Consider the following 6,691-nt stretch of genomic DNA (forward strand, 5'->3'; position numbering starts at 1 on the left):
CCTTCCCTTGTGTTCATCTGTTCTGTGTCTTAAAGTCCTCATATGAGTGAAGTCATGTGATATTTGTCTTTCTCTGACTAATTTCGCGTAGCATAATACCCTCCAGTTCCATCTACGTAGTTGCAAATGGCAAGATTTCATTCTTTTTGACTGCCGAGTCATACTCCATTGTGTATATATGCGTATATATATACGTATATATGTATATACGTATATATATACGCATATATATACACGTATATATGTATACATATATATACGTATATATATATGTATACATATATATATATACCAATCTTCTTTATCCATTCATCCATTGATGGACATTTGGGCTCTTTCCAGACTTTGGCTCTTGTCAATAGTGCTGCTATAAACATTGGGGTGCATGTGCCCCTTTGAAATAGCACACCTGTATCCCTTGGATAAATACTTAGTAGTGCAATTGCTGGGTCGTAGGGTAGTTCTATTTTTAATTTTTGAGGAACCTCCGTACTTTTTTCCAGAATGGCTGCACCAGTTTGCATTCCCACCAACAATGCAAAAGAGATCCTCTTTCTCCACATCCTCACCAACACCTGCTGTTGCCTGAGTTGTTCATGTTAGCCATTCTGACAGGTGTGAGGTGGCATCTCATTGTGGTTTTGATTTGTATTTCCCTGATGATGAGTGATGTTGAGCATTTTTTCATGTGTCGGTTGGCCATCTGGATGTCTTCTTTGGAGAAGTGTCTATTCATGTCTTTTGCCCATTTCTTCACTGGATTATTTTTTTTAACATTTATTTATTATTATTGAGAGACAGAGACAGAGCATGACCATGGGAGGGGCTGAGAGAGGAGGAGACAGAGAATCCGAAGCAGGCTCCAGGCTCTGAGCTGTCAGCACAGAGCCCAACACGGGGCCAAAACTCACAAACTGCAAGATCATGACCTGAACCAAAGTCGGATGCCCAATTGACTGAGCCACCCAGGCGCCCCGACACCATCTTTTAACAGAACTGAGGACAAAGATGTTCGCTCTGGGCCTAAACCCGTTTCCTGGGCCCTGGCCCCATCCTTCCTGGTCTTGGGCAGATGCTATATCAGACTCTTTTTTGAGACCTTCTACTCACTGTCCAGTCACCTAAGGACACATCCAAAGGTGAAAGAACATTATCCATGCACCAGATACTGGAAATTCCAGTCTGCTTTACTGAACCCCTGTTCCCAACAGCCTCTACAGTGAAGGGAACCATGGAACATCCCCCCGCCCCCCCCCCCCCACTGTCTCCGCTGCAGTCCTCAGTCTACTCCTTTGTGAACTTTTTACTTCAAAGATTTCCTTGGAGAAATGTTGGGGTTACAGAAAAGGCATCATGTGACTTATCTCAACCTTTCCAGGAATGGATGGGCCTCCAATCCCAAGAGACCCCTTGAGTTCTTAAACATTTCTTCACGTTAGATGTTCTTACAACTGATTGTTAAATCTTGTAGATGGCAGTGGGACTCAGTACCAGGTGATAGAGCACCTGCCCATAACTACACTGTCTAAGGTATGGCGTGTCCTCTCTTTCTAGAAGAAATCTAGAAAGAGATCTTCTAGGAAGATTAAGATCCCACTTTCAAACGGGCAAGAACTCATGTTACCCAAGGCAATGAACTTGGTTTGTTTTCTTCTTTGCATTTCTGGGAAGTATTTTCTTGTTCCACATCTGACTGGAGAGTGTGATTACGTGAGTTGGAAACCCCTTCTCTGTGGGTATGTTGACAGTGCTCAGAAGGTCCCATCAGCAATGGAAACTGTGCAAGGGTCCGGACACTCTAGAAGCAAAAGAGAAGCAATTCACCGCGGAAAATTATAATAATATAGACTTTCTACGTAAAGTCAACTTCTTGAGGCTCTCACACTATACCTCCCTTACTCTGAGATGAACATATCCGTATTAGTTCCAGAACAAAGAGATTTTTCTCATTTTTTAATCACTGCTTTCCAGTTAACACTCCTTAGATTCCAAACTCTGCCGTGATCAAGCCGAGCAGTTTCTGCCTATATGGCCGGGGTTTGGGGCTGTGCCTGCCATCCAAGATTCTGACAGCAGCCATGACCACCTTGACTCTCTCCCTGGACCTCGTCTTTCGGTCTCTGGACTCGACCCCCATGTTTGGAAGCTTGCACGCAGAAAGAGGTATCCCCAAATGAGGAAGTCAATGAAAGATCCACGTTCACATTGTCCACTCCTTTCCCATTCCCTGCACCTGTAGGGCTCTTCTCCGAGGTCATATCAACCTATTTAATCAGCTTCCCTAACCTGTACGTTCTTCAGAGAAAAAAAGCAATCCTTCCAATGCTTTATTATTCCTTCATTTGTTTTGGTCAGCCCCCTACGGACGATCCACGTGGCCCAACGGAGGAGCACACAACTAGCCTTGCCATCAGATGGGATTCTGCATTTGCCTTCTGGTTCCTCTGGAAAATGGTAATTCTTATTTTATTATTCAGTGTGGTTTTTATTGAGAGGTCAGTTCTTCTTGAGGGGCAGTGATCGAGAGATTGGGTGGAGGCTTGCCCATCTTAGGAATCCGGTTGAAAGAAGACCACGCATTCATTACACAACGCCAGGGGGGTGAGCTCACTTCTGAACATGGCTGGCCCGATCTGGCCTGTCTCTCCAAGCTCCTAGCAGCCCCTTTACAGAATACCTAAATGTCATGCATGTTGGTCATTCTGGCTACCCAACCTTTAAACAACCTTCCCATTTGGGGGGGAACGCCAAAGCAGAGAGGAGGTGGGTCTCCTCTCCCTACTTTAGAAGCCAAAGAGAGCAGAGTTTCTATCTTTGCCCCAGCAACTAGGGACCCATCCTGGGCTTGGCCAATCAGAGGCCCCCTCTGGGGACATGATGTGGTGGATTTGTGTCCAGCAGCACGACGATAGGTGTTTGGGGTGACCGAGCCCCAAACTGGTGTCCAGCAATGACAACACCAGTGACAGGATCCTAAGCAGACCATCCTGTGTGAAGACCTTGGCTGTGCCTTGCCTCCCGTGATCTCATTCATTTCCCATCACCTGGTTCTCTAGCCCTCTCACTGATTCTGCAAACTGCACAGTAGTCTTCCGGTAAATTCACCTCCTGCTCAGGTCAACCAGAAGAGATCTTCATTGGTTACAGCCAAGAATCTCAACTGGCATGCCAACCCTTCCTTCATGGACATGTGACCCTGTAACAACTTAGGATGGTGGGCTTGATGGGGCCAGTTCCTGTTTTCAGGTTGACTCTCCCACCAAGTGTGAACTGTTTTACTTTCTCGCAAATCTGAAGGGGCTGTATATACTCCAAGGACAGACCCCAGAGCCTGGCAGACAAGGGCTATGGGACCCCAAGGACACTGGGAGAAGTAACTGGAAGGAGGAGATATATGTTTGTTGGCTTCTCTGCTGACAGGTAGTTGTGTTCATTAAGAACAAATGCAAAGAAACTTGGATATTAATTCTTCTTTAAAAGATAAAGTTTAGGGGCACCTGGGTGACTCAGTCAGTTGAGCGTCCAACTCTTGATCTTGGCTCAGGTTGATCTCATGTTTGTGAGATCAGGCTCCACATCAGGCTCTGCACCGAGCGTGGATCCTGGTTGGGATTGTCTCTCCCTCTCTCTCTGTCCTTCCCCCCTCCCTCAAAATAAATGAATGAACTTCCAAAAAGAAAGAAGTAAAGTTTACTTTGTTTCTCACCCCCAATACAGAAGTAATTCATGCTTATTGTGGAAGATACGGGCAAGAATAAAAAAAGAAGAAAAAAATCACCTCTCCTTCTACCAGCCACCAATAGCCACTAATGAAATTTCGGTGTGTTTCTTTCTAATATGTTTACCATGAAAACCTCTCCGCAGCTATGTTCATCCTGGTCTATTGCCTGCTAAAATTCTGGAAAGGCCAGAAATATTTCCATTACATGCTGATATCTGTCTCTCGAATATCCCCAGGTGCTAAATAAAAGACAGTAAATACTACCTTTTGGCTGAAAGGAGCATTTCCCAAAATGTGTCCTGTGAAACACTGATTCTTTCATTCATTATCAGCTCCTGTAGATATAATACAAAAAGAGGTTTTCTTAAATTTTTTAAATGTTTATTTATTTTTGAGAGAGAGAAAAACAGAGTGTGAGCGGGGGAGGGGCAGAGAGCGAGGGAGACACAGAATCCAAAGCAGCTCCAGGCTCCGAGCTGTCAGCACAGAGCCCGACGTGGGGCTCGAACTCACAAACCATGAGATCACCACCTGAGCCCAAGTCGGACGCTCACCTGACTGAGCCACCCAGGCGCCCCTAAAAAGAGTTTTTCTTGATCAGAAAAGTTTGGGAAATACTGAGCTAAATTTGAACACGTTTCTTTATTGCGTGAACCTTCAGAGCTCTGAACACATCAGAGCGCCCTGTGACTCTCAAAGACAGTAGCATTGTCCCAGCATCCTGAGCATAGAAATCCCCTTTGAAAATCTTTTTCTCTGGACCAGTGTTCTGGGGAGCGCTGACCCAGAAAACTTAGACCCTCAGATCATTTTACCTTCCTCCCACACCATCAGTGGATTACCCATTCAGAGTCAGTAGGGGGAAAGGAGAATATATCTCAGATATATAAAAGTGGAATTTGGAAAATAAATAGCAGGACGGGGCCTAGGAACTAATCGTTCCTTTGCTGATTTATTTACCTGTAAGGACGTGTCCAAGGGAACGAGGTTTACAGACAAGAGTCACAATTCATGCCCGAGAGCCCGAAGACCAGAGCCACGCTGCATTCTAAGCGAGCGATCTCATCTGGAGAAATGTTGCTGCGTAAATGACTTTATCCACGTTTAGCTGGAAAATCCAATTAACTTACTAGAAGCCTGCATTACCAGACTAAGGAGATTAACTTCCTGTTACTCAGTATCATTTTAGTACTTTCCCCCTCCCCTAAAAAAGGACAGTTCCGAACGACCAAAAAGATTTTTTTTTTTTAAATAACGCTCACTAGGACAAAGGAGAAAACAGAAACACACAGAAGTACGAGAAAAGCAGGACATCCTCACTGGAACACAGCACGGTGGACAGGAGAACCTTCGGGCAGAAGTCCTGTGCCTGCCCTGTCCCTTTCCCAGCCATACTCATGTCTGGTCAGACTCCACGTGGAATCTGCCAGAGCGTCTGGGGGTTCGGCCTCTGAAGAGGAATGCAAACACGGCTTCTTCCATTAAGCCAACGAGTCTGAATGCCCATTGGACAGATGCAGAAACTGAGGAGAACAAGAAGTTTTAAAAAAGCTTTAAAAAGCTTAAAAGCGGGTGACGTCTCCTAACACACACTCTGTGTACCACCTTGGGGACCGCCCTGTGAACTTGCTTTGTGCCAAAAACCCGGCTGCGAGACCCCCGTGATGCTCCTGAGCTCGGTGTCTGTCTTTTTGGGGACAAACCTAAGTGTTTAGGAAAGTCTGGGAATTACCAGGGTTCAAAAGTACCTTCTTTCTTGTGAAGGAGCCCATAGGATATGCTGGAGAAGCTTCCGGATTTTCAGCCGGAGATCTTCCCCCTGCTTCTGTTTCCGCAGACCCCCGTCCCTGAGCCGGACAGTGAGAGCTCCGGGCGGCCCTCCGGAGGGAAGTGGAATCTGAGAATGTCCAAGCTGGAAAGGACCTTAAATGATCATCGTGGTGAGCCCAACCCCCTCCGTTTACAGATCCAAACACACGGAGCCCGGAACCCACCAGAATTCGAGAGTGAATGTGCTCCCCCCGCCCTTCTTCTATTTGTGTGCGATTTTCCCATGGCAGCCGGCCAAAGCATCTACATCAGTAACGTCTGGGGGATTTACGAGGCCACGCGATCCGGAGGTTTCTACGCAGACCTAAACAGGAAACCCACACAAGGAAATGCTCTTTGTGTTGGCAGGCCGAATTCCCAGGATGCTTTCGCCAGAGTGGCCTGGCTGGGACGAAACAAGGGCTTGGCCCAACAAACGCCCTTAGATCTGGTGGCAGGGGTGCCCTCCCCACCCCACCCCCACCTCGGCCACCCGCTCCCCACCCCCAGGCCTGTGCTCATTATAATGAGAACAGGATTTGCCTCTCTCAGACCTCGACTTAGGGTTGCTCCGAGGTCGGGGCGCCTGGGTGGCCCAGTCGGTTAAGCATCCGACTGCGGCTCGGGCCACGATCTCGCGGTTCGTGAGTTCGAGCCCCGCGTTGGGCTCTGTGCTGACGGCTCGAGGCCCGGAGCCTGCTTCGGATTCTGTGTCTCCCTCTCTCTGCCCCTCCCCGGCTCACACTCTGTCTCTCTCACAAAAATACATAAAAACATTAAAAAAAAAAAAAAAGGTGGCTCCCAGATCTTGATGCTGAATAGGGGTCCGTCGCTCCCGAGACACCCACCCCTCGGCTCTCCGTTGAGTTCAAGGCTTTGCTTGTCCTCACCTGCGTGAAATCAGTTAACATGGGGAAGTCAGGCGTCCCGCTCACGCCCATCCTAGTCTTTCTGCCTGTTGCTTTTTGTCCCAGAAGATGCCTTAGGGCCAAAAAATTACTGGCATTTCCCAGCCAAGGGACAGCCAGATGCCTCTGGGTCCCTCTGAATCATCACGTGTGTCACCCGGCTCTGTCCTCCTTTGCTGCACCCCCAGCCCAGAGTCCTGCCACATCTCGACTCCCCACGTCGTCGGTCCATCTGCCCTCGTGTCTAGCCATT

The 6,691-nt window shown here is 47.6% G+C and overlaps 1 long non-coding RNA gene across 1 annotated transcript; it reads right to left on the reverse strand.

Annotated features, from left to right (window-relative positions):
* Window positions 1-257: 257 nt before the first annotated feature.
* Window positions 258-5,951, reverse strand: LOC132685927 (uncharacterized). The gene is made up of 4 exons (XR_014136408.1): window positions 5,012-5,951; window positions 4,682-4,787; window positions 3,986-4,056; window positions 258-1,798 (listed from the first exon to the last, which is right to left on the reverse strand). It is a non-coding gene; the product is annotated as an uncharacterized LOC132685927 (long non-coding RNA).
* Window positions 5,952-6,691: the final 740 nt, after the last annotated feature.

This window comes from Panthera onca, chromosome F1 (assembly GCF_046562875.1).
Source record: "Panthera onca isolate mPanOnc1 chromosome F1, mPanOnc1 haplotype 2, whole genome shotgun sequence".
Taxonomy (NCBI): Eukaryota; Metazoa; Chordata; class Mammalia; order Carnivora; family Felidae; genus Panthera; species Panthera onca.